The 27,077-nt window shown below is 36.5% G+C and overlaps 1 pseudogene; it reads left to right on the top strand.

Moving 5' to 3' along the window:
- The window catches only part of LOC149548164 (protein WHAT'S THIS FACTOR 1, chloroplastic pseudogene), a 38,467-nt pseudogene extending 17,702 nt beyond the window's left edge, over positions 1 to 20,765 (top strand).
- Positions 20,766 to 27,077: the final 6,312 nt, after the last annotated feature.

Raw genomic sequence — 27,077 nt, 5'->3', positions numbered from 1 at the left:
ACATGACATTTCACTGTAGCCTACTACTTACGACATAGATGTTACTCATAATAATGAAGGCACGGATCCTACAATTGATGAAGACCTCTATGTGCATCACAATGATATATGTACATATTCATTTTTTATTGAAAATTAATCATGTAACTATTAATAAAAGTTAACATCTTAAATTAAAATTGGTGTAACCTTTATGTGATAATTTTTTAGTATGCAGTGCATGATGTTAGTGTTGAGCATGTTGAGGTTGGGGCCAAACAAAATTTGATAGTAGATGATGTGGTACTATCAGGTAAAGAAAAAACCTTGTTATGTTCTTTAGATTAATAAAATTCTTATAACATTAAAAAAAAATGTTTATAATTAAACCCATTTATTTCTTATCGAGGGGGTGCATTAGTCTTGTCCTCAAGAAAATAAGAGAAAGCCTCATGTTCTAAGATCTGAACCACATGAGACACACGATGTTGAATATAGTCACAATGTGCCTATTAGCCTTTATCTTCAAAAATAGAAAAAACAAAAGAAGAAATGAATGTTAAAATACCTTGTTTGATGATGAATGTGTTGATGGATTTTTTATGAATGTTGTTTATTAATGAATTTTATGTCATGTTATTGAATGTTGTTATGTGATTATAATGATTGACGTGTTCACAAATTATTGGTGAATGTTAATAGGTATTAATGAGTTATATGTATGTTATGTGAATATAATGATTGGTGTGTTCACAAATTATTGATGAATCTTTATACATATTAATTAATTGTATGTCGTGTTTATGAATGTTATGTGATTATAATGATTCAATGATATACTTCTAAAATAAATGAATGAAATATTTACTTAGTTATTAATGGGGAATTTAGAGTGATTATAGGGGTGGGGGGATAGGCCAAATGAGCTTCCACCTTCACATGGTTGGCCTTGTTAAGTAGAGAATATGAAAGGATTCTCAAAACCAAGTGAAGCTTGAACTAAACCTATCAAGTTGGGAGCAAATAAGACTTTCATCTTGGAGGCATGTGACATCCTATAATGGAGTGGGTTGAAAGTGAACTAGAGGATTTTTTCTTTGTGTTATGTGTTTCAAGGTCTCATATTAGATTATATGCTTTTTGTACATGATTGAGACAAATAATTTTGTATCAACTATCATGTGTTTCTAATTTGATATGATTTTCTTTTTGAAATGCAAGTTAAAATTTCTCTTGTTAGTAATCTTCCAAACAATGCTAATGAAGGCTTTTTAAGAAAGTTGTTTGAACCTTTTGGGAAGGTATAGTTTTTCCTTCATTCTTGATTATAAAATGAAAATTTGACAAAGGTCAATTTCTCAGCTGGTTGTTGAGATATTTGTGTATGGCTACAGTTAGAAAGAGTTGCTATATCTAGAAAGAGTAAAGTGTCTGTTGGCTTTGTTCACTTCTTGACAAGTGTTGTAAGTATAAAATCAGATGTCACAACAATAATTTTTCATAAGTATGCTTTGTTATTTTGCCACAGTTTGATTGATATAAAATTACAATAGTTTTTAACACATTTGCGGTTTGATGTATTCTTTTGACTTATTTTTCACATTTTTTTCTATAGGTTAATCAATGGTGGATACTTCCTCATTTGATCTCACAACTTCTAGTATGAAATCATCATAATCAGGTATAAATACTCTATTTTCATAGCTAAAATCCAAGTCCTTGGAAAGTGTGTTCTGTTACTTCTTGTTATGCTACTTTTAGAACTCAAGGTAAAACTTGAAAAAATCTTAATTGCCCTTCCTTGATTCAGGCCAACAACTTACATATTTAATGTCAACCTTGTGAACAATTATGTGTCCAATATCCCTTAGCTCATTAAATCTTTCTCTAGATATTTCAAGTGTGATAGTCACCTACATAACAACAATTTTGAATATGAGTCTTCTAGAAGAATCAGTAAGTTTCCTCATCCAACCTTAATACCATTCATCATTCCTAGATTTTAATAAAACCCAAAGAAGTTCAATAGAAAGAACAAGCCAAAAGAGATTATAAGCTCTATAAATATATTTAATGTAGCCAACTAAGATTTGGAAAAATTCACTAACTTTTACTGACCAAGAATTTAAACCAAACAAAAAGATGGACCAAACCTCTCTTGTAAACAAGCAATGCTCAACATTTTAAGGGGCTCTACACAATGGGCAAAGACTAACATCAGATCTACACAAGGGAATTTTTTTCAACAATAGAAGTCATTTGAACTATGATATTTTGGCTCTACTACACTAGACAAAAAATGAATAAGAGCTCTAGAAACTAAGCAGCACTAAGGTTTAGATTCCAATATTCTTTGAGGTGTCGTCACAACATTATTTTCTATCATAGAGTTGTAAATCAGCTTCAAAGTAACTTTACACAACAAAGTACCATCACAACATCTAGGCATTGTTAAGTATCTCAATATAAAGAGCACATTTAATAGGAAAGGTAAGCACTTTTTAAGCTTCTTTGATACTTGAGTATGTCCTTTAATGGGACTATGGAAGGCCATACTTAGTGCTCAAATAAGACTAAGATTTCAGTTCTAAATTGTTAAGAATATGTGCGAAGCTTTTAATTCTTTTACTATACCAAACTTTTGAGGAGCTACCCTACAATAAGGCAAGAGATTTGTCTTTGTCGTAAAGATTCCACCTTATTGATATTTTGTCAAAAAACTTACTATCCTCATAGTTTTAGAAGTCATAGCCCATAACTTTCTTACTTATGCCTTCCAAATTCTTTTGAAAATAATAGATCCAAAGGGAACTACAAAAATTACCAAATAGGGAGTGAAAGATAATTAAAAATTTCCAACCTCAAGCATGCCTTGGTGAGACCATCTAAGTGTTATTTCTGGCAATGAGACTATTTGATTTTTTATTTTTTTTTAAAACTCTACCTATCGTTGATATTTCAACACAACCTATCGTCGATGGTATGAGAAGCCCGTCGAATTATCTTTGGATGTAGTTGATATTTTGACACTTACTATCATCAATGATATGAAAAACCTATTGATATTCTAATGTCAAATGTCATCGATGGTATGACAAGCCAGTCAAATCATCTCTCGAGTCTGTTGATATTTTGACATTTTGAACTAGTTGTTTGACATCAACATGTTACATAGATGGGGATATTTTTGATAGAGAATCTTGTCAATTAATTGACGGTAGTGGTGTATGTTAAAATTTTGACATAATTCTAGTGATGTTATTTTTTGATGTTAAGGCATCGAACTTTCGATGACCATGCGTCAAAAAATAGGTCCAAATTTACTAGTGGTTGGGTGGCCATGTGTTGGAATGCCATGTAGTCTTGCTCTCTCCAATTTGAACATTAGGGTGCAAATGTTATAGTTGTGAAAAACATCTATTGTTATGTGATTTTTAATTTAATTAGATAAAAAAGATATTATCTAATTTAGAAATAATTAATAATTATTTTAAATTTGAATATTTTATTTACATGATTTATAAAACTCATATCACCTATAAATATGTCTCTATTGTAAAATCTTTTTAAAAAATTTAATAATATCTATACAGAAATCTCAAATTTTTAAGACAAGATTTTAAGAACATAAATATAAATATATTTTAAATTATTAAAATATATATTAAACAAAATAGCAATATTTATATTATAAAAGAACACATATTTAACATTCATATTGTAATCACCTAAAAATGGTCATCTATACTATTAGCCCACTTCTCAGCATTTTTGGCTAAATTATTTAATCATTTACCTAGACCAAATTGCTAAAAATCAATTTATTTGATTTAACCTATAGTTTGACTATAATATCCTAAGTCCATATTTGATTAAAAGAACATGTCTCATTTTAATTAAATAAAAGACCCCATTCTTCTAACCCACTCAATGTGCACACATAAAGTCTTTTTATTTATAAAGTCAACTCATTTTCATTAGTTGACCTGATATTTCACATGGATTATGCCAAAAGTCAACCCCTACCCTCATTCATCCATTTCTTGATCTTGATCTCAACCATCCATCTACCTTTAAAAGAGAGAGTTCTCTCCCTCTCTAAGGATTCCATTTTGAGCTAATGTTATGTTGCAGGTTTCTTAACAAGTTTCTTAGAGCACTTGTGGAGAATTTCTAGTCTTCTCATCTCATTCTTGCACCCTTCATCTTAGCACTAGATTCATCTAGAATAGCTTGATTTTCTATGGCATAATATAAATTCAGATAGTCTAATTAGCAATAGTTGTAATATGCTCATCTTTCTTAATTTGTGATGGGGAGCCCTAACTCTCTAGAGCCCTCTAGCTCTTCCTAAGACCTATTCTTTGGTCTTACTAGGGTACTCCTCACTACCCTACTTAGAGATCACTTCTAGGATCCCTAACTCCTTATAGAACTCTCCACCAACTTCAAACACTCAATTTTGCTCCACAATTTCACTATGCACTCATGGGCTCAATTTAGCCATTTTCTCTCCCAATCTAATCTTAGGATTAGGAATAGGTATCCCTACTCTTCCCTACCTAGTTTCAACCCATTTTGATCCATTTTGTTGGATTCTTATTTGGTTCCTCTGTCAAGTTTTTTATTTTTCAAGGTTTAGGCCTTTTTGCCCTTTTGGCCCCAATTAGGCCTCCTCAAATCAAAGTTCTTGGAGTAACCATCAATTTCTCCAAAAAAAACCCCAACCTAGTTAGGGATTCTTTCTAATATATACCTAGGTTTCAATATTTTCTAGGTCTTAGTCTCTTAAAGGGTCTATACATAAGACTGTCACCAAACCCCTATTTTTGAGGGTTTCTAGGGCATGTGACATTGTTTGGTTCCTTTACTCTTAATAGGTGCTTTAGTGGTGTCCTCTGCACTCCTCCTTGCAAACACATGCCCAAGACATATGCCCCTTCCCTTATGTTAGTTTTATTAGCACATTCCAATCCATTAAGAAAGCCTCCTTGCTATTGTTTTGTACAAGAACCCAGCTAGAATGCCTTTGTATGCACTTAGGGCTTGATATAAAAAATAGCTCTCCTACAAAAAATGACTCCACAGACCATATTAAAAAAGTACATAGGGTCCCTACTTGATTCTAAGAGGCCATGGGAGTTCAACCATGGGAATTAAAGTGGGGAACATATTTACAAGATTAGCTCTAAACTAGGCAGTGAACCAATAAAACACAAGGAATTTGCAAAATGCTAACTAGTTGTACTAAAAAACTAAATCAATACCACACAAAGTAAAAATACAACACAAATTTAAGTCTCAATTCATTAATTTAGTCCTTACAATCCATTCAATGAACAGATGATGGCTTTATTGCAAAAACATGATCAATTCTTATTCTTTCCAAACCTTAGTACGTACAATACTACTCCCAACTATCAGGTTAGGGTTTTTTTGACCTTATATATCCTATTCCCACATGTTTGAACCCTTAGGTCATATTTAGTACACCATTGAGGCAATTTCCTAGCTTTTGGGAAATGTTGTCATGACAACTTTGCAAAGTTGCAAAGTTGTCATAAACAACTTTACAACTTTTGCTCATTCAACAATTCCCTCTCCTAACTTGCCTATCTCAATCCAAAATCAACTCCTTGGATCCCAAAACATTTAAAACCATCAAAAAAATAAGTGCCACTCCATTTTGGAGTCTTGGTCAAACTTTGACCCATGTGTTTACTTTCCTAGGAATTTGACACTAGAGCCTAATTGAACCCACAAATCACAAGACCTTAAACACCCTTACCTTAACACAAACACACACACACACCAAATCAACCTTTGGACTTTATGATTGGTTCTTATTACCTTGGGGGTTGGCTAGAATCCCATACAAGCCAAAATTTGTAACAATCTTCAAAAAGATCTTAAAGTGCTCCTACACCATTCTCCCCCCTGCAACAAGGAAGTTAAGGAACCTATGGTGTTAAGAAATCCTCACTGATACCATGCTTTTTGAAGTCACTCTCTACTATATAGGTAGGCTCTAATTTTGGTTTGTGTCTCCATTTCAGTAGGTGCTTCATGTATATCTTGTGCCTAGTCTTCTACTTCACTCCTAAATCCAAAATCTTGTCAACCTATGGTTTGATTTGATCACATACCTTGAGTTCTTCCACATCCTTAATCACCTTGATGCTATATTGTTCATCATTCATCTCTGGTCCTTTATATTTCATCAAGTCTTTTACATTGAAGATAGGAGAAATAGACATATCCTTAGGTAGTTTCACCTTGTAGGCATTTGGACCATATTTAGCCAACACTCTACATGGCCCAATCCATCTGTAATTTACTTGGTATGCCCTTCTGTAGTCTAGCCTTGTTCAAGAATACCATCACCAACTCACATACCTCAAATTGTAGATCTCTTCTCCCTCCATCTCTCTTAGCTTTCAACTTTTTATTGGCCTCCATCAGTGTCTTCTTTACTTGCTCATGAACATCTCTCATTTATTGATAAAAATCATCAGCATGACCATTGATTTCCCTCATAACCCTTCAAGTCTCTGAGCTCAAGGACTCCTCTTGGATGTAATCCATAAACTACTTCAAGTGGGCTTCTACCAGTAGTCCTATTTGTGCTATCATTATAAGAAAATTCTTGTCAAGGAATGAATTGTTATCCTTGTCCATACTCCTTAGTTAAGCATCTCAACAAGTTACCAAGTACTCTATTAACTATCTTTGTCTAGCCATCCATTTGGGGATGATATCCAAAACTAAGAGACAAGTTGGTTCCTAGTCTCTTCCAAAGGGTCTTCCAGAAGTGGCCCATGAACTTCACATCTCTATCTACCACTATGCTCATTGGAAAACCATGTATCCTAACTATCTCTTTGAAGAAAAGGTGGGCAATGTGTGGCTTTTGATGGGACAAATTGAGTCATCCTGTTGAATCTGTCCACTATCATAAACACATTGTCCATCCTAGTTTGTGTCCTAGGTAACCCTACTACAAAATCCATGCTTATACATTCCCAAGGCCTATTTGGGATGGATAATTGTTGGTAGAGACCTACATTTGATGATTTTATCTTTTCTTTCTAACACACTCTGCACTACTCTACATATTTTTTCATCTTAGGCCAATAGCAGAACCTCTCTACCAAGTCTAGAGTCTTGTTCAAGCCAAAGTTCCCACTCAAACTCCCATTGTGTTTCTCTTGAATGAGATTCTTCCCCATGGAACCTTTTGGAACACACAAATATTTTCCCTTGAATAATAACCTATTGTGCAAAGTGTAGTAAGCATATTCACTGTGAAAATGATTATCAAATTTAGTGCATACTTTGTGGATCTCTTAGAAGTTTGCATCTCCTTTGTAGAGGTCTTTGAATCCCTTAACTCCAATACTCTGCATTTGTATCTCTTGGAAAGTGAGAAAACTCCTACTAAGTGCATATGAAACCTTGTTATTGACTCCTTTCTTATGCTTAATAGTGAAGGTATAAGACTACAACAACTCCATCCACTTGACATGCCTCAAACTTAGCTTGTCTTGAGTGTTGATGTAACTTAGGGCTTCGTTGTTAGTGAAAACCACAAACTCCTTAGGAAATAGGTAGTGCCTCTACTTTTTAAGGGTTTTTAAGAAAGCATATAGTTCTAAGTCATAGGATGAATACCTAGATTTGGCCTCATTTAACCTTTCACTAAAGAATGCCACTAGTTTGCCTTCTCGACTTAGGACTACACTTATCTTAGTGTTACTTGTGTCACATTCCACTATGAATGGCTTATCAAAACTTGGAAACACCAGTATAGGTTGGGTAGCCACTTCCTTCTTTAATCTTTCAAAGCCTTCATTGGCTTCCTTGGTCCACACAAACTTTGTCTTGAGCCCTCCTTTTATGGTGTCAAGGATGAGTGTACAAATTTCACTGAACCTTCTTATAAACTTCCTATAAAACTAAGCCAACCCCTAAAAACTTATGACTTCAGACCCTATCTTAGGAGTAGGCCAACTTAGTGCATAGGCTTCAAATTTAATTTTGTTCATCTTTGAGCTACACTGTGGTAAGTTACAAATCCCTAGGAAGACTAGTTCTTGCTTCATAAACTCACTCTTTTCAAAGTTTACGATGAGCTTCTCCTCTTGGAGTTTCTTCATCACAAGTTCTAGGTGTTTCATGTGTTCTTCCTTTGTTTTTCTAAAGATGAGGATATCATCTAAATAGACTACCACAAAGACTCATATATAGCCCTTTAGAACCTCATTCATCACCCTCATAAAGGTATGAGGTGCATTTGTAAGCCCAAATGACATTACTAACCACTCATATAACCCCTCTATGGTCTTAAAAGTTGACTTCCACTCATCACCCTCTTTCATCCTAATCTGATAGTATCCACTTCTTAAAACAATCTTGGAGAAGTATTTAGCACTTCCTAAGAAATCCATTAAATCTTCTATTATAGGAATAAGAAACCTATATCTAATAGTTATCCTATTTATTTCCCTAGAATCAAAACACATCCTCCACTTACCTCACTTCTTAGGAGCCAACACCACTAGAAAAACACATGGGCTTATGCTCTTTCTGATCAACCCTTGGCCCAATAACTCTTGAACTTGCCTTGCTATCTCTTTGTTCTATTATGGTGTCATCTTATATGCAACCTTGTTAGGGAATGATGCCCCTAGCACAAAGTCTATTTGATGACTGATTACTCTTTTAGGTGGCAATGAAGCTAGTGTACCCTCACAAATGATGTCTTTGAACTAGTCTAATAGTTGTTTCACTTCTTTTGGCATAGGTGACAGTTTAGGTGACTCCTCCTCCCTTGGTATAACCAGTATGGCATAACCAACTCCCTCTTCCTTCTTCATATCTTTTAGAAACTCCTTCCCACTCATCAAAAGTGTATTCGATTCTACTTTCTCCACTGCATCTTCTTCTATCAAAGACAAATATTGTAAGTTACTCCATTCCTCTTGAATGAGTACTTGTTCTCCTTGCCATGGTGTACTTCCTCCCTATCATATTGCCATGGTCTACCAAGCAACACATGACATGCACCCAATGGTAACACATCACAGAGTATTCTATCTTGATACTTACCTATGGTGAACTCAACCCATACTTGCTCATTAACTAATATGGTTTTCCCCTTGTTCAACCAAATGACTTTATAGGAACATTCATGAGGTACCTTGGTGAGATTCAACTTCTGGACTGCCTCCTCTAAGATAACATTATCAGTGGATCCTGAATCAAATATGACCCTACATACTTTTCCTGATATCTTGCACTTGACCCTAAAAAGATCCCTCCTTTGTTTGTACTCATCCTAGGTAGGTTCCTTGATCAATATCCTTTTAAACATTAGATTCTCACCTTTCTCTGAATCCAAACTCACCTTTGAGTGTTTAGGACAGTCCTCCTCTTGCATATATGTTATCTTTTTCTCCCCTTGTGAAGATGATGGTTTGGCAGGACACCTATAAGCTGGATGACCCAATTGCCCAGAATTGTAACACTTTATGGAAGAAAAATGAGAAGCTCTTCCAAATCCACCTGATCTTCCTCTTCCACCAATAGAAAAACTTCTTCCTCTACCATAATGACATCTATTATTAGGTTCATGTGCTTGTTCAACAAACTTGGAGTCTCCTTGGCCTTTGTTCTCATTGTCTCTTCCACTAGTACCTCCTCTATGTCCACCTCTAGAATCTATGCCTCTTCCTCTACCCCTAGTACTTGAGTCTTGTTTCTTTTTCAACTTTTCTTCCACTTTACAAGCCATATGATAACAACTACGGAGGGTGGTAAGTGTAAAGAGACTCAGTTCTTCTTGTATACTTCGTCTAAGGCCATTTACATACCTAGCAACCTTAATGCTTTCACTTTCTTGCACTCTAGACCTAAGGCTTAGGTTTTGAAACTCCTCATTATAGGCAACCACTTCTAGGTCCCTCTATCTAAGATTTTGTCTCTTCTTTTGTAATAGATATCATTATCCTTTGGCTGGTAGTTTTCCTTTACTTTAACCACCATAGTCTTGTAGTTGACTATTTGTTTCTTTCCTTCCTTCTCTCTTTCTTCCTATAAGAACTTCCACCAAGTTAATGCTTGTCCTCTTAACCTTGATTTGGCTATCTTCACCTTTTGGGCCTCTGTTATCCCATCACACTCAAAGTGGTTTTCCATTCCCTCAATCCATTCCATAACTAATTATGTATCCATCCTTTCAGTGAAGATAGGAGTGCCTTTCCACTTAGTGCCTTTAAGGCTTTGAGGAAAGGTTTCTCTGCTAATTGAGAATCTAATTTTGGCTCTATTTCTTCTTCTACTTGACTGTTTCCTTTGTCTTTATCTACTTCTAACTACTCTTTCGTCTTGCCTGTAGTGGCACCAACTTCTAGTTTTTTCTTCATCTCTTCCACAGCTTCCTCAAGAAGCCTATTCTTCTCTTGTTGTTCTATCAGATCTCTTGCCAACTCTGCATTTGTTACCATGGTTTTTTCTCCTATGGATTCACTTCCCTCTCACATATATGCTTCACTTCCCAAGCCTTTCGATGGCTTTGACACCACTTTGATGGGGAGCCCTAACTCCTTATAGAACTCTCCACCAACTTCAAACACTCAATTCCTCTCCACAATTTCACTATGCACTCATGGGCTCTGTAATCACCTAAAAATGGTCATCTAGACTATTAGCCCCCTTTTCAACATTTTGGCTAAATTAATTTAATCATTTACCTAGACCAAATTGCTAATAATCAATTTATTTGATTATAACCTATAGTTTGACTATGCTATCCTAAGTTCATTATTTGATTAAAAGAACATGTCCCCTTTTAATTAAATAAAACACCCCATTCCTCTAACCCACTTAAAGTGCACACATAAAGTCCTTTTTCTATTTTACAATTAAAAGAAAAGGCTTGTGAGACTTTTGTCTTATGTGACAAGTCAACTTATATTCTATTGGTTGACTTGTGTGTGCACATGGATCACTCCTCTTTTCGAATTCCACTGTTGATCATCCACCATCTTCATCTTGATCTCTACTGTCCGTACGACTTTAAAAGGGAGAGAGCTTTCCCCCTCAAAGGATCCAATCCTCATTTTGAATATTGTTATGCTGCAGGTTTTCTAACAGGTTTCTTTGGAGCTTTGTGGAGAACTTCTATTTCTTGTCTACATTCTCTCATACCATAGCATTTTAGCTTAGATTCATGTTGCATGTTAGTTTAGGTTCTATTTTGCAATAATCTATCTCACATAGCTTAATATTTGGATTGTAACACTCTCATCCATGCTTAGAATAGTTGTATTTTGCATTATCATCTTAGCTTAGTTTCCATACTTGCATTGCATTGTTGAGGGATTCCTTGAAGATATTTGCACTCTTGCTCTTGTCTCAAAGAACATCCCATTGCATGGTTTACTAGCAAGAAGAGTATATCTAAGGCTCATCCGAGAGTCTTTTTATTCTTGAAATACACTCTCTTTCACTCCATGGATAGGGAGCTCTAAGCCGACATCCAAGCATTCCAACTCATGGAATCATTTGGATAGAATGGTTTAGAGCGTGACACATTTCTAGTGTATAGGCTCAATATAGCCTTTTTCTTTCCCAAACTAATCTTGGGACTAGGAATAAGTATCCCTACTCTACCTTACCTAGTTTCAATCCATTTTGTTGGATTCTTATTTCATTCCTCTATCGAGTTCTTGTCTCTAAGGCTCAGTTGAGAGCTCTTCATATGCTCAAAAACACACCTTTTCACTCCATGGATAAGGAGCTCTAAGTTAACATTTGAGTGTTCCAATCTATGGGATATCCTAGATAGAAGGGTTTAAAGAAGTGCACAAATTGAGTGTACATTTTTGGCACCCACCTTTGCACAAACTGGATATCTCACATGTAATAAAAAATGCCAACTTGTCTAAAATACCTCTCACTATACCCTTTTCTTTAGTGATTTATATAGGAAGGTTCTAGAACAAATGCTTCTTAGGTGTCTAGAACTAGAAGAGTCCTTAAAGACATGAGCCAAAGTATGTGATCACATTTGCAAGGCACAATCTAATGGCCTTATACTTGCTTGAAAACTACTTAGGGCAGACAACTATTGGCCAACTATGTAGGCTATCACAATCAAATATGCTAAATCTTGCAAGAAGTTGCAGCTACATGGTAACCCGATTCGTGCTCTTAGGCATGAGCTTATCCCTTCTATTACATATTGGCCTTTTCAACAATTGGCCTTTGATTTGGTGGAAAATATTCATCCAAGCCCATCTAGTGGGCACAAATTTATTATTATAATGACTGAATACTTCATAAAATGGGTTGAAGATGTGCCTTTATTTGCTACTACAAGAAAACATGTTTCCTTGTTTATTCTCAACCATATTATCTATTGCTATGGTATCCCATCCTTCATTGTTATTGATAATGGAGGACAATTCAAAAATAAGGACCTTAAGAAACTTCGCAACAAATTTAAAATCAAACAAAACTGGTCCTCAATATACTATCCTCAAGGGAACAACCAAGCTGAGGCCTCTAACAAGACATTGCTCAAGATCTTACACAAAGCGGTCCACAAATCAGGTAGAGATTATCACCTGCAAATCAATTTGGCACTCTGGGCTTACAAAACCACTCCTATAGGGGCCACATATTTTTCGCTAGTTTATGGCTCTGAGGTTGTCTTACCTTTAGAAGTTGAGATTCCCTCCTTGCGAGTCTCCCTACATGGGTTGATAACTGATGAAGACCATAGAGCTATGAGGATACATGAGCTAAAAACCCTTGATGAGCACTACAAGGTTGCTTTTGATCACATGAGGGCTTATCAAAAAAAGATGCTTACTACCTACAACAAAAAAGTTCATCCTCACGAGTTCCAAGTGGGTGAACTTGTTCTTTGAGAGAACCCTAAGAATTAACAAAACAAGGAACAAAAAGAGAAAATTGAGCCTAATTGGTTGGGTCCTTACATCATTACAACAATGTTTGGATTTGGTACATATCAGCTCTCTACACTTGAAGGAGAATGATTTGTTGAGCCTATCAAAATTCTACATATGAAAATGTTTTATGCCTAAGGCTCTTTGGTCTCAACTTTTTGTATATATCTTATAGTCCTGAAAAAATCCTAAAAAATAGAATATATCCTAAAAAATGACCATCTTAGTGAAAACCTAGCAATAGGTGCTTTGATGTATCACCAAATTTATTTTTTTGAAAAGTAAAAAAAAATTGAAAAAATTCCTTAAAAAATTTTCCAAGTGGTGAAAATTTAGAAATAGGCGCTACTTGAGACCCTTGCACCTATGTCTATCAGTCTCATTCATCTCACAACACATTTCCTAGCTTGGAATTGTCTCTTGTCCTCGTCTTGTTGGCATGACTACTTAGCTTATTTAGGGCCTTCTTGTGTGTTAGGGTTTCTTTGGCAACTCATACAAAATAATGTTTCTCAACACTCTCCCCCCTTGGTATGGAGTGCTTGTTAACACTTCTTGGATACTCTACCTACAGTCTAGGATGCTATGATATTTCTCACTATCATATGTGAGTCTTGAAGAAATGACCATGTGACACACACACACACACACACACACACACACACACACACACTTAAACATTAAACTTGTTGAGACATGATGAACTTTATTTTCTTTGTGTGTTGTCTATTTTGATTTCTTTTTCCAAGTGTTTCCTCCTTAATAGTCTTTCAAGGATCTCATGGACTAGAAGATTGGGGGCATGGGGCATGTTTTACTTGTTTCCTGCTTGTGGGTATACTTTGTTAGTTTAAAGTGTTCAGAGCATTGACACTTGTCATACTTAACACTTTCGACCTATAATGTATCATCCTTGTCTATTTTCTCAAGACTGCACTGGGGTTATCCTGGCACTTATGACTTGATATAGGTTTAATCTTGCTACATTAAACTTAGGGAATCTAATTGCATTAGTCATCTTGACTTACATGTTTTTTATGCTTAGGTTGAATTCCCACATTTCTATTCGACAAAGATCATATTCATATCCTCATAGTTATACTAGTGATGATTGTATCCTCTTTCAATGTCCCTAATAATGCTCAATGATAAAATTAGAGTCTAAATATTTTGCGTCCCTTGCAAGTAAACCATTGTGCATGCTAGCTTGCACTATAGGCCCATTCTAGCTTAAGACTTGCACTTTGCACATGAGGAGAGCTTTCCCTTCATCTTTTATGGACACGTCAGCTAACTGCATTCATCTTCTCTTGCTTCTTCTTGATCACACCTTGTCATCTTATCTTGCCTTTTTCTCATGTCTTTTGTCATCACATCTATATAACCTTTTGACCCTATTTTGACTTAATTTTGACATCCTAGATTCATTTTTGGGATATAAATCAAAATCCAAGTTCATCTTGACAGTCAAAATCACATTTTAAAATTCTACCTTCTTCTATGCAGTTAGCTGACCTTTTGAAGTCTAATCTTCAAATCTTTGCTGGGGCATCTTCATTTCTTCATGTCTTCATCATTTCTACACTTCCTACATACTCCAATTCACCTCATATCATCTTTCTACTTTATTTGACGTAATTTTCATACTATATCTTTCTTGGTCAACTGTAGTCAAACTAGGTCATTCTATCATTTTGTTATGGTCACTCTTGGGTTTTAATCACTTATCTATCATCATGCACTTTTCTATATCTTGATTTTCTTATATCTTTCTCATTTATGCATTCCCTTTACCTCATTTCAATTTCAATCCTGAGGGGACAAAAATACTCTATTATTACTTGCTATAACTTTTTATTCCTCAGGAGTGTATGCTTGATCTTGATCTTGATCTATTTGCTTTTCTTGATGTTAGTACTCTTCTTGAGTTCTGATATTATCTCTTTCTAGCTAGTGTTCAATATTGTCACTATCAGGCTAAGCATTCAGGACTTGCTATCTCATTCTACATTTTGTTCTTCGAAATCATATCTCTCTATCTATTGTTGCGTACTTGGCTTTTGTATTCTTTGACATCACATGTTCCTAGATCGATTACAAATTAGTCAAAGAGGGGCAAATGTAATCACCTAAAAATGATCATTTAGACTATTAGCCCCCTTTTCAACATTTTTGGCTAAATTATTTAATCATTTTCTTAGGCCAAATTGCTAAAAATCAATTTATTTGATTTAACCTATAGTTTGGCTATAATATCATAAGTTCATATTTGATTAAAATAACATGTCTCCTTTTAATTAAATAAAAGACCTCATTCTTCTAACCCACTCAATGTGCACACATAAAGTCTTTTTCCTATTTACAAATTAAAAGAAAAGGCTTTTGTTTCACATGAAAAGTCAACTCCTTTTCATTGGTTGACTTGATCTTGCACATGGATCATGCCAAAAGTCAACCCCCACCCTTGATCATCCATTTCTTGATCTTGATCTCAATCGTTCGTCTACCTTTAAAAGACATAGCTCTCTCCCTCTATAAGGATCCCATTTTGAGCTAATGTTACGCTGCAAATTTCTTGACAAGTTTCTTGGAGCACTTGTGGAGAATTTCTAGTCTTCTCATCTCAATCTTGCATCCTTCATTTTAGCATTAGATTCATTTACAATAGCTTGATTTTCTATAGCATATTATAAATTCATATAGTTTAATTAGCAATGGTTGTAATATGCTCATCTTGCTTAATCTAGTTGCATTGTGCATTTCATATAAGCATAGTTCATTCTTGCATTGCATGTTTGAGAGTTCTTTTGGACACTTGCATTCTTGCTCTTGCCTCAAGAACCTCCCATTGCATGGTTTTCTAGCAAGGATTGTGTCTCTAAGGCTCAACTAAGAGCTCTTCATATGCTCAAAAACATTTATTTGTACTCCATGGATAGGGAGCTCTAAATGGACATTCAAGTGTTTCAATCTATACAATATCTTGGATACAAGGGTTTATAGAAGTGCACAAATTGAGTGTACACATATATTATAAAATGCTATATTACTTATAATAAATTATGACCATTTATCATATTTACAATTTATAAACATTTAACTTTCAGTGCATAATGAATTTCCAACATAACACCATAAACTCAACCAAGGGGGACACTAAGTTTTTTTTTTCGTGAACTTCCTCCCCCCTAGTGAGATTTACGTTTTTTTTTAAACCAAAACTTTCCAAACTTCCAAGTTTTTTCTCTCTGAAATTCCTTCCCCCTAGTGAGATTTACAATTTTTTTAAAACCAAAAGTTCTTTCATCAAACATAACACAATTCTATTCGATGAATTGCATGGTTCAATCAAACATACATTCAGAAGTAAATTGGTTAAATAGTGAGGGCTTGTTTGGATCGTGGATTCTGATAGGAATTAGGATTTGAAATCCTCAAAAATTTCCAATCCACTATTTGGGTCTACAAAATGGGAATGAGAATTAAGAAAAAATAGAATTTGGTATCCTCATTTACCCTCTAAAATTAGGATTTGGTCTTCCATCTAACTAGGTAGAATTGCTCAAATACTCGTTCTAATTCTAATTTGCCAAAAACAAGCATTCCAATTTAATTGAAATACAATTATTTTTGACGTCCACTATTTGATTTGGTTCTCACACTAGTCTGCGTGACATGTTCTCAAATCATATTGTTTTTTTTTATTTAACTGTAGTGCAGAGAAATGCCATGGCAAGTTTGAGGAAGAGCTTCAATTGACTGCACCAGTCCTTTCATGCCCAACTTAATGTGTCGTGGATTAGGGATGAATTCCCTGAAACAATTCACATTGGGCAAACATTTCTAGATGACGATTTCTGACTGTAGTTCCAATTCATAGTCGTAAAACTCCATTATATAGATAAATTGGAAAGTGTGTTGTTCCTCCGCTTAGGACATCCAAAACCCTTGTTATTATGATTGATATTGAAATCGCCTTGCTACTTTTGCCATTCTAGAATGCTGCAATCTATTATAATATTTAGTAAGAGGTAGGCGCCGAAGAGAAGGATTTTAGAACTAGTTTTTGGTTCTAACGTGCTTTGAATTCTAGCTAGAATTGAAATGAAATTGCACTAATCATCATTGGGATTTAGGGCTCATTCTACGAAGCTTTGATTTCTCATTGAGAGGCACTGAAACTTCATTAATTGTCATTGTAGTGTGCCTAATTCCTTGAATTTTGTTCCATTCCATATAGGATCTCCACCTAGAGTAGTTTAACAATTTGTTTTATTTGTTTGAAAGATTTCTAAACATGAACTTGTTTAGTTTGTTTAAAAGCTTTGAAAACATGGATCAATTGTTGGAGCATTTGTTTAATATTGTGAGAGGAATTTGGTATAAATGCATAATAGAGTCTTCCACATGTGGGTAATGTTCATCTCCTCAATTTTCTCACGACAAAGAAGGAATTGATAAGTAGGAGATGATTTCCACAGCTAGTCAAATTATGATGTGAATATCAGGATTTAACTGTGTGATTTTTGAGTCAAACTCGATGACCCATGTTTCATGAGTAGTGATTCAACATGAATCCATCTCTCATGAGAATAAATGGAACACTTGGCACTCATTGGATTTAGGTGATGCTCACAGGGGTGAAGCACTGGGACTTCCCAGGAGGTCACCCATCCCAGTACTACTCCAACCTGAGCGTGCTTAACTACGGAGTTTCCTCCACAGTTAAACCAAAAGCTTGCAACCCCATTTGCAAAACCTTCACCAAGTGTTGTGCCTTATGAATCATTCATTAGAAAGCCCCTTAAGCTCATCAATTGATAATTGATGAGCTTAAGGGGCTTTCTAATGAATGGTTCATAAGGCACAACACTTGGTGAAGGTTTTGCAAATGGGGTTGCAAGCTTTTGGTTTAACTGTGGAGGAAACTCCGTTTATCAATTGATGAGCTTAAGGGGCTTTCTAATGAATGGTTCATAAGGCACAACACTTGGTGAAGGTTTTGCAAATGGGGTTGCAAGCTTTTGGTTTAACTGTGGAGGAAACTCTGTTTATCAATTGATGAGCTTAAGGGGCTTTCTAATGAATGGTTCATAAGACACAACACTGGGGTTGCAAGCTTTTGGTTTAACTGTGGAGGAAACTCCGTAGTTAAGCGCGCTCAGGCTGGAGTAGTACTGGGATGGGTGACCTCCCGGGAAGTCCCGGTGCTTCACCCCTGTGAGCATCACCTAGATCCAATGAGTGCCAAGTGTTCCATTTATTCTCATGAGAGATGGATTCATGTTGAATCACTACTCATGAAACATGGGTCATCGAGTTTGACTCAAAAATCACACAGTTAAATCCTGATATTCACATCATAATAAAGAAGGAATTGGTTGATGATACTATACCCTCTCTCCAAAAGATATTGTGCCCAAGAAATTCTCTTCCTTAAGTCGAGTAAGTAACCTCTGTTTAACATGACAATATTTTTTATTTTCATCTCAGATTTGGAGTATGTAAAATTTAAAATATGCTTATTTCAGCGATATTCTAATTCTAGAAATGCACAACCAAATAGAACAAATGTCTTTTGACATTATGAATTCTTGGTTAAGGGGCCATACTCTAGATTTCAAGTTGTAGAATCCCAAATTCAGAATTCTGAACGTCAGTTCTCAAATCATATCTGCGAGTTAGTTTTACAACACAAAATTTCAAGTGGGTATCGGACATCGCAGCTGCGTTTTTCTTCCCTGCTCGTTGCTGGGTTGTCATTGGCATTTCCGACAAAGGGCGGGAGCAGTCGCACTGGCCATGCCTTGCGTTTTGGCCTTCGAACCTGTCTTCTCCTCACTTCGTGGGCGCCCTTCTCCTCTTAGAGTCTCCCTCTCTTACAACGCAAATGCAGAGTCTCTCACCAATAACTCCTTTCTGGGGCATACCTACCTCCTGCAATTGCACGCAAGTGATAGCTTTAGGTTTGGAACGGTGTGTCGTTATCCCACTATTGCTGCTGCCATGAAAAAATTTAAGGACAAGTCACTGGACGACGTAATACAGAATCAGAAGAGGCTTAAATTGGTAACCAAACTTCAGCAAATACTCCTCAAACAGCCAGATCAAAAGATTTCATTGAGAGAGCTGGCAAAGTATAGAAAATTCCTTGGCCTTGAGGGTCGAAGAAGAGTGACGCCCATTCTGATAAAATACCCTGGCTGTTTCGAAATATACGAAGACGAAACCTCCTCCAAATATTGCAGATTGACCCCGCAGGCGTACCATCTATGTTTGGAAGAATTGCAGATCAAATCCGAAATAGAACACCACCTCATTCAAAATCTTAGAAAGCTTCTCATGATGTCTGCGACCAAGAGGCTATTGCTCTCGAAAATTGGCTACATATCTGTTGATATGGGTCTTCCGTTGGATTTCGGAAGCAATCTGTGCAGAAGGTATCCTCAGTTTTTCAGAATGATTGAAACCGACTATGGTCCTGCTCTGGAGTTAACTTCATGGGACCCTGGTCTTGCTGTGTCTGCTGCGGAGAAGGAGGCGGGGGAACAAGTTACCAATGCTCGCCGTGATCTCATCCTTGATCGGCCTCGGAAATTCGATAAGATAGATCTTCCTAGGGGATACAATTTGTCCCGGAATAACAGAGACTTTATACTTAGATTTCAGGAAATGCCATTCATTTCCCCTTATGCAGATCCCACGACTTTCGAGCATGCTTCAATGGAAGCAGAAAAACATGCATGTGCTGTGGTTCATGAGCTGCTGAGCCTAACCGTGGAGAAAAAAATGCTTCTTGACAATCTTAGCCGCTTCAAGTACGACTTCAAGTTTTCTTGCAAGCTGAGGACAATGCTTTTGCGCCATCCTGAGCTCTTCTATGTGTCGTTCAAGGGGCACAGAGATTCTGTGTTCCTCAGAGAGGCTTACAGGGGCTCCGAGTTGCTGGACAAGGGTCCTCTTTTAGTGGTTCAGGAAAAAATGCATGCGCTGATGTTGAAGGGCAGGAGCCAGGCAGCTGCGATGTTTCAGTATTCAGATGAAGTAGACGGGAATGATGAATCCTCCTTGGATGAGGACGGTAGGGATTTTGAATCAGATGTTAAAGATGAGGGCAGCTATGATCAATCTGAATACAATGGCAATGAATGGAGTCATTCTCACGAGGAAGAAAACGAAGGATTAAGGCTTGCACCCAAACCAGAGTTTCCAGGTGTGGTGAAATTATTTTGAAGACCCCATAGAAAAAGACCTCGCCATTGTGCCTTTAGATAGTCTACGCAGAGGGTATTGGTGATAAATTTAACTGGTTGTTTATATCAAATTTCAGGTTCTTTTACATACACCATCTTTCCTCCAAGGCTATAGTTTAAAGGTTTGGGAATCTTAACTTAGAAAAATCCATCTGTAGTTTGTTTATTTAAACTCCCTTAGAGATCAATTTCCTACATCATTGCTATATACAATTAGAGGTCAGTATGTACAGGCAGTTAGATGTAATATGACTTGGCATAGTTTCCTGGTATGCTCTTTATTGTGTGGAATGCATTGTCACGAAGGCACAGATGAGAGAGACAATTTGATATTAGAAAAAAGTTGTTGATCTGTTCAGTCATATACATCACAACTCAGCAGTGATGGTCACATCTCAGCTTTATCACAACAATTGCAGTATTGGCCATGTTAACCTACAACCGTACCATTGTCTATTTAACATTATAGACGTGTTTGTGTTTGCATGAAATACCTGGGCACGTAAAAATAAAATGAAGGCTGCAAGACAAATAATATATCATTTTTGTTGCAATCTTATCATTTTGATTGTTGAGGGTTGACCAGTACAATTCACAAGATTCTATTCATATTATCTCAAGGCCAATGGATTCGATCTCCACCTTACTTTTCTCCAGCGGACGATTCATAGATGGAGTATTGTCTCATAATTACTCGTACACAGCAAAGAGGGCTGTTTCTTTTTCTGAAATCCTTCTGTTCAATGCTCCAAACCAAACTGCATTCTTCTTATCTGTGGTATAATTCAACCACGATTTTCAAATCTTCGGAAGTGGAAAAGGTATGAGAACTGCCTAGCTCAATCGTCACCTGGGAGAACCAGAACGAGGAGAAGCTGCCTAGCCAGGGACACAAAACACATCAAGAAATGGTTGGTTAGTTGGGTCGATATCAGATTTCTATTTATCTATTGATATGAATTCCATCTATGTTTTCTCAGGTGAAGCGAGGATTGAGGAGAGTCGATATGAAATGGATGGAAACAAACCTAACTGCCTTTCTGGATAAAGGAATCTCAAAATAGCCTTGCGTTTGAGTGTCTACAACTCTACCCTTCTTGTGCCCTCACCTGAACAAAGTAAAATGAGTCATTTCTAGACTAGATTCTGGATAGCCGCTGTCCAGATAGCTGAAATAGCTAAATATGGATTGATCATGATACAGGCAGTAAGGCGATTGAGGCATATCATGGGGGCTCTATACCCTTGTGGGTGTTACGCTGATTGCCAACATTAGGACTAATAGTGAAACTATATCAACTGGAACTGAGACTGATGAATTTATTGGTTCAACTCAGTGGATGGAATAAAAAATTATGGAGCTGTAAACAACTGGATCCATAGGATTAGGAACAACATGGGTTTTCTTCTGCTGGAGATGGATGGGTTATGTGAGCGGTGCATAGATTATTTAACAAAGAGCCAAAATCAGAACTAGTGATGGTATGTCCGAATGTTTTGGGAGCAACATTGGTGTTAAGCAGGGATGCCCTTATCCCCTACCTTGTTCGGGCTATACATCGATAAACTAGAAAATTGGTTAGATAACACGGAGGGGGAGGGTGCTCAGTTGGCAAGGTATGTGGTGAAGCTTCTTTTGTACATGGATGATCTTATTTTGATAGCAACAACGGCTCAAAGATCAAGAGATCATTTAGGGGCCTTAGAATTTTTTTGCCAAAAAGTTGGGATGCAAGTGAATATCTCCAAAACCAAAGTCATGATTTTCTCTCTAAAGAGAAAAGAAGATAATATTACATTCCTTTTCGAAGGCAGCCCATTGGAAATCGTGAAAGAAATAGAAAATACCTTGGGATTGACTTTCATCATAAACTTAGGTGGGAGACATGTAGAGCGAAAAGGATTCAAGGGTGTTGGAAAGTTTCATTTCTGCTTCAGAATAGATGCAGGACAACGAAACTATGGGATCGGAAAACTAAGAAGCCTCTCTTCGGTTTGCTGGTCACGCCAGTTGTTCTTTATGACTGCGAGGTGTGGGGGGCAGCACATCAAATTGTGGATGGAGGCAAATAGAGAATTCAAAAACACTTAATCACAAGCAATCTCAAAGTCAAATCCTCCGTTCCCTATGTAATTCTTTTGTCAGAAGCCGACACTTTTCATTAGAGGCTTCAGCGTTAATTCGGTTAATTAACTACTTAAAAAGGATGGAAAACATGCATGATCATTGGTGGCCGAAAATTGTGAAAGAAGCAACTCTTAACCGTAGGAAGAAAACATGGATGAAGCAAAACATTAAGTGGATGGATAAATGAAACATCAAGGTGCAGGAGTGTCCGAACAATAATGTCGGCATAAAAAAATTTGTTAGGGAAAAGTTTCAAAGTGCCATGTGCAATAATAACATTGGCAGAAAAAAGGCGTATTACATTAAATAATTCAACCCAACAAGGGATCATAACGAGAAAGCGTACCTTGGGGCTGCTATTAAAGGTAAGGCAAGGTTGTTATTGGCTCAGCTGAGGATTGGATCCCATCACCTCAAATGTGAGACGGGCAGATGGAAGAGGCCCAAGGAGGTTTGGGAGGAGAGGATATGCGTGTTTTGTAAGTGGGGAGCTATTGAAACAGAATGACATTTTCTCTTTGAGTGCACAACTTACGACAACACTCAGACATACTATGATTTCCTACAAAAGGCGGTCAACATGCATAGTTTGTTTGAGGTTAACAAGATCAAGGAAATTGTTGAGATAATGGGTGTTGCACACATTGCAGAATATTGTTATATTGTATTATTTTATTTTATTATGTAATGTTGCACATAGATGGACATGCAACATGTAAAGATTCTCATGGGATATACTTGATGAGTTGTATTATAACATTGTGATAATATTTCATGTAATTATTTAATATTGGGGAAAAGAAATTAAATTTCTAATATTAAATGTGAGGTCAATGGGTTAGAGAGCACATGGTTTATGTAATACCACTTGGTGGTTTTGTGGGACTTGCTATTATATAAGCAGCCACAAAGGTAGTTGTTGGTAGGAGAAGACATAAGGCAAAAAATGGAAAGAGTCGAGCAGGACAATGCTTGACAAGTTAGCCAAAGGGAGCATTTGTGGAGGTTGGAAGCATGGTATGGGATGTGTGGATCCATGCTTGTTCACATAAATTGCTTGGTTGTGGCTATGATTTTGTAGGCTTCCATAGTTGTATTGCAATAATGTTTTTGTTGAATAAATACATGGTGATGGATGCATTTGGAGGCTGAGCTTTTTTCCTCAATGAGGGTTTCCCAGGGTATATCTTGTGTCACATTTTTGTGGGTATGTTGTCTATTCTCTTGCATGTGGATTTTAATTACATATTTATTTCAGATCTATTATGGGTTATGTGAAAACGGTTATATTCTTTTTTGCAAGTTTCCTTACAAGTGGTATCAGAGCTATGGTTTTATTATTGTAACACTAGATTGAATTCATGGGAATGCATGAGAGGATAAAAGAAAGGGCAAGATATATGAGTTGTTAATTACAGATTTGAAGGTTTTGAGTTTGTTGTTATGATGGGGTGTTGGTAGATTTTGGGCATGTGAAATTGTTAGAGAAAAGGGTTTTTCAGATGTTTCATTTAAATGGGGGTTTTAGGGGGTAGCTTGCTGAAATGAGCTCTTGGGTAAAAACAAACCTCACTATTGGATCCAGGTTGATGTTTCCATAAATTTTAATATATAATATGCTCTAGTTTGGCCATGTTCAAAGGAAATGAAAAAGTTTTTTAGTTTCAGCCCGTGATGGCCATCAAATTTAATCTCGTCGAAATTTTCGTCACAAAAAAAAATCGCAATGAAAATGGTAAAAAGCTATCTTACTAAAATGACCATAACTTTATCTTAGAATATCAGAGTTCAGACTTATAGACGTTGGAAAGATAACTCTGAGCAAAGTTTGGGTCTATGATTTTGACATATTGTTAGGTTTTAAGAGTTCGAAAGTTAGATGTTGTTTATTTTGAACATAATTAGGGCACAACTTGGGCATACAGAGTTAGATTTTGGACCTCAAGTAGTCAACGAAAAACTCTTGGAGAGCTCTACACATTGGTTTAGATTTAGTGTAGGTTTGACATGGTTTATTTGGTGATATATTAATCTGAACAGTTTAAGATATATATTGACTACGGTAGCATTGTAAGTTTATGACATTGTACATTTGGAGATTTAAGATTTGATGTCATTGTATACTCAGTTCATATTTCAGATTGGTCTCATGATGATATAGTTATCAATGTTTGATTTGGATATGTATGATGACTTGTTGGGTCTACAAGTTGTGCAGTGTTGTAAGCGGTCTATACTTACAAGTTGTATTTATGGCTTGGGTATGGGTTGTCTTTGCCTATTGATCTTTTATTATTGATGCATATTCAGATTGGTGGCTTGGATTTAGGTTGTCTATGCCCTTAGTCACATGTTTTGGTGATTTTTCTTCTTGTAGAAGGGATGAAATGTTGTTACCAGGTACAATCATGGTGGAGGATTGTGGTTGACTATTTTATGTTGACAGGTTGAACACTTTGAGAGTCAGATGCTTGGTTTATGGATGTGATCATGGTGCCATGGATTTTGGCATGACATGATTGGATATTTAGGTACATCCTTGACGTTCATTGGTTTGAATTCCTGTTTTGGTTATGGTGGTATATTTTCTTGGTTGAGGGTCATGGTTATTTGGTTTCTTTTGAGGAGCTCATGATGGGCACTTTGAGTTCTTTGACAGTGTTGGTAAACAGATTTGTTCTTTTAAATTATAACTCCTGAATGCCCAAACCTGGAACAATATCTGGTTACAAACTGTTGAAAAGCCACTTGTGGATGAATTGGCTTTTCAACAGTTTGTAACCAGATATTGTTCCAGGTTTGGGCATTCAGGAGTTATAATTTAAAAGAACAAATCTATTTACCAACAGATTTTTGGCGACTCTGCTGGGGATAGGAATAGTCGCTTGACTAAAAAGCCTATGTCATGAGGAAAAATGGTACTCCCTCATGAAAACATTATTCCAGTGCTCCAACCTAATCTTGGTTTTCAAGATAATCAAGAAGACATAATTTCATCCCTAAATATATTTGTTTGGAGACATAGGAGGAACGCTAGTCAAATATTGGAAGACGAAGAAAGAAGAGCTGAAGCTTTGGAAAGAGTTGTTCAAAGGAGGGACATCCGAAGAGTAGAAAGATAATTGAGACAAGCAGCTAAGAGACAAAATTAACTCAGCACCTTGGAACAAATAAGGTTCTTCAGAAGTACCAAGGAATAGGGTGGGCAAGACCCTATTTTTGATAAACTTACAGAGCTTGGTTTTCCCATCTTAGACATTCCAAAGCGGAAAGGTGAAAAGAAAAGTCGGAGTAGACCACCTTCCCTTGTTAGAAATCAAGACACTAGCACTTCGCATTCTACTTGTCAGGTATTGGCCTTGCACGGAATTACTACTCCTCCAGTTGTTAATTTCCTACCATACACTGCCAGAACAATCATGGTTGCTCCATGGGCCGTGGCAATAGGACCTCTAGCACTAACAACTTATCATCCCCTCCCGGCTAGGTCAAGGAAGAATTTCCCAAAATTCTTAGGAGATGGGAAGGTTACTACAAATGAACATATTAAAGCTTTCTTCGCAGCTATTCACATCTTAGGTGTTGGGCATGAGGATCTCGCCCTAAGATTATTTGTGGAAACCTTGGTAGATGGTGTGGCAGACTGATTTTATCATCTAGATGATGGCTCAATAACTGATTGGGATACAATGAGAACGACCTTCGAGACAAGGTTCAAGACTGCAGAAGATGAACATGCCCTGTTAACACGTTTGACTTCTATTAAGAAGCAATCCACTATGAGTATGAGAGATTTTGTTGCCAAGTTCAATAAGATTATTAGCAAAATTCCAACTGCTGATAGACCTACAACCGGTAATTTGAAAACCTTCTTTATCAGTGTGATGCCTCCAGATGTCAATTATGATTTGAGAAGAGCACATCCCACGGATTTAGCGGACGCACAAAAGAAGGCAATTGAATTTGAAGATGATTTGATTTTTGTGGAAAAATGGAAGTGAGAACTTCAAACTAAAGGAAGTTCCAGTAACACTACATTATCTGATGAGATGATTCAAAAATTGTCAAATGAATTGATAACAGTAAAAAGGCAATTACCTGGGTTCAGTAATTCTTATAAGTGGAATTATCAAAATCTGCCTGGAAAGAACAACGATGGAAAATATCTGCAGCTTGTAGGCTCACAACCTAGGTTGCAGATTGAAGCAACACTAAAGAAGGGAAACATGTACGTCTTTCACTTGACCACAGATCATGATAGCGAGAGTTGTCCAGAGATTGCTCGTATGATGCAGTTATTATCTACCAATGAATTGAACACTACAACTCCTTGTTCAGAGGCCGATTCGTATTCAAATGGTGACTCTAGAAATTTATTTTTAGAATACGAATCAGATTCTAAACCGAAAGGTGAATGTTATGCAACCATTGATGGAACCTTATATACAGTGCTTACTCGGGGCCAAAGGTTGAAGAATCAATCCTCTAGTCATGCTCACAAGAACGATTCCAACCCCTCAACAAATAATGTACATATTGATCAAGGAGTATACACCTCACAAACGGGTAAGGACAAAATACCTTTCGATTTCATTCAATTCTGTGAAGAATCAAAAATTCAAATTTCCCCTATAGATTATTTGAAATCTCACCCTTTTGAGTTAAAGAGACTGGTAGAGCGGTGTAAAGGGAACACATCAGACTTGAATCATAGTGTGACCGTTGAGAAAGGAGATGAAACCT

Source organism: Cupressus sempervirens, chromosome 7 (genome assembly GCF_028749045.1).
Source record: "Cupressus sempervirens isolate cs-2001-9-10 chromosome 7, ASM2874904v1, whole genome shotgun sequence".
NCBI classification, from domain to species: domain Eukaryota; kingdom Viridiplantae; phylum Streptophyta; class Pinopsida; order Cupressales; family Cupressaceae; genus Cupressus; species Cupressus sempervirens.
Note: the sequence above shows the minus strand (reverse complement) of the source record. Positions and strands in the feature narration are given on the sequence as shown.